The sequence below is a fragment of the Microcebus murinus genome, chromosome 19 (assembly GCF_040939455.1).
Source record: "Microcebus murinus isolate Inina chromosome 19, M.murinus_Inina_mat1.0, whole genome shotgun sequence".
NCBI classification, from domain to species: domain Eukaryota; kingdom Metazoa; phylum Chordata; class Mammalia; order Primates; family Cheirogaleidae; genus Microcebus; species Microcebus murinus.
This window is the reverse complement of record NC_134122.1, coordinates 33,478,553-33,480,960: the sequence shown is the minus strand read 5'-3', so window position 1 is coordinate 33,480,960 and position 2,408 is coordinate 33,478,553. Positions and strand designations below refer to the sequence as shown.

The following is a 2,408-nucleotide window of genomic DNA, read 5'->3' as shown; positions in this document are numbered from 1 at the left end:
TACTTGGGGACTGTCATTCAACCTACCATGGGGAGTATGTAGAGCCCCCCAGCTCTTCCACACACCCAGAATTGGGCACTGGGTCACATCGGTAATGCACGCTTATGTATGGATTGCTTCTTTTTAAAGTTTATTTTCCCGATCTGCCCTCTATTTTGATCACCTGTCCCCGGCAGTGGAGTGGATCAGGCAGAGTTTGTTCTCTGAACCTTAGCTTGGTGAAGCGTGAAGCTGCTTCCACGGGAAGGACCCCAGCGCTCCTCCGTCAGCCCACGCTAAGGGTGTCTTTGATCACTGCTGCGATGTCAATAGCAATGATTTCCCCTTTCATGATTAGCTCCACTCGAGCTGGGTCTAAATGATATCAAAACAGCCAGTCAATTTAGTCGATTTACTCAGTCTGTCAATTTAGGAGAAAATAAAAAATCAATTAAATTAGTGGTTTGAGTGAATTGACAGGTTGTAGCAGATTCAGCTGAGTCTGAAAACCTTGTACAGACAGCTCCAGAGATGAGCGTCTGCTATCCTAATATAGTCAGTTTCCCTAAAGGGCCACTCTGTAACCATGGGGATACAAACAAAATGGTTTCCTCTGAATTTTCAGGGATTATCACTATTTCAAGCCATTTCAGAATGATGATCTAATTTTATTGTACCAATATCCCGAGATAGTCGGGACAACTGAGGAAACAGGAGACAGGGAAACTCGATAACAAATCTGAAGGTTCACAACAATAGCCATAGCAACAGCAATGCATTTCTCCTGAAATGTGCTAAGAACGGACTTAAGCACTTACATGTATTAGCTAATTTAATCCTTTCAACAAATCTACAAGGTACAAACTATCATTACTTAGATTTCATGAAAAGTGAGTTAATGGCAAGGCTGGGATTTGAATTTAGGCCTCTTAACAACCTGCTCTCCCTCTAGATCAGAAGTTCTCAAGCCTGGTTGCCCACTGGATTCACTAGACAGCCTGAAATATGAAAAGTCATACACATAAACGTCATTCATTGAAGCTCTATTTGTAATAGCAAAAACCTGGAAATAATCCAGAAAGCGCTATGGCCCATCCCCGTGATAGATTAGTGTGTAGCCATCCAAAGGAGGGATGAGGGTCTCTACACGACACTAGGGAAGAATTTCCAGCAACGAGTAAAAAAAGTGAAGTGTGTGGTATGCTGCTTTTATTTAAGAAAGGAGGAGATAATGCTTTTATATATTATGTGTGTCACATACATGTAATATACATATATATGTTTGTGTGTATATATGCATATACTTGCAAATTTCCTTGTATTTAAGGATACACTATAAAATTAAAAAGGAGAAGAAGAAGAAGGAGGAGGAGGGGGAGGAGGAGAAGGAACATCTTTGTAGGAAGAGAGAGATAAAAGAATGGAGGGAACAGGAATATGCAGCTAAACTTCTTTGACTATGCCATTTTTAGACTTGACTTTTGAACCATATAAATATTTTACATAATTGTAAAACCAGACTGAATAACAAAGCAATTCCAAAGTATCAAATTAAAACGAAGTCAAAGAATGTTAAGTATGTATCTAGTTGGCATAACAACAACACAAAGAGTAACTTTTCCAAGAGTACTTTAAAACTGTAGTTTGTCACTTCTAGGCCTTTGGGCTAAGATCAAGTGTAGTATCTGTTCTTATCAGTTTAAAACATAGTAATTTGACTATATATGTCTTTAGTAGGATCTACCCCAAGGACAAAAAACTGGGAGAAATTTAAACTGTTTTCAGTAATTATATTGTTGATAGTAGTTGATATTGGCATTTGGAGACTGTTGTGTGTAGCATGGAATAAAACAAATTAATAATTATAAATGGAGATTTCTTTTTTTTTTAATGGAAGAGGCTATATGTGTAAGACCAATGAAGTAATAAGTGCTCTGTAGTACAGAATTTGAATTGGAAGTATGATATAAACTCATATTTTCTTCTCAAAAAGAGAAAACACTTTCCACCTCTGTCCACTGAAAAGTCCTGGAATGGTCACTAACTCAGTAGCAATGAGCACTCTTAGCACCCAGACTGTGGCCTCTCAATACTATTCTGCACAAAACCAAACCAGAGCCTCTTAGAGAAACAGGTGATTCTAGGTTTGGGGCAGGAATGTACACACAAGCCTGGAATATCTTGTAGTACTGAAAGGTAAGGAAGCTGTTAACGGTGACAACAGAGGAACTCAGGAGCCAGACTGAGCAGGCGTCACTGCCAAAGGTAGGACGATTTGGCCTAAATCAGAGTAATAATAGCAGCAAATAGAAACAAATCAAATCTGTTTATACTTATGAGTTCTTACTCTAAAAACAACTACAAAACTTCAGGAGGCTGCTAGAGAACCAGCTCCTTACTTTGAAAACTAGGAAATAAAGTGAAGGTGT

At 38.7% G+C, this 2,408-nt stretch overlaps 1 pseudogene; it reads left to right on the top strand.

Annotated features, from left to right (window-relative positions):
* The first annotated feature begins 1,625 nt into the window (after window positions 1–1,625).
* Window positions 1,626–1,728, top strand: LOC142862528 (uncharacterized; annotated as a pseudogene).
* The last annotated feature ends 680 nt before the right edge of the window (window positions 1,729–2,408 follow it).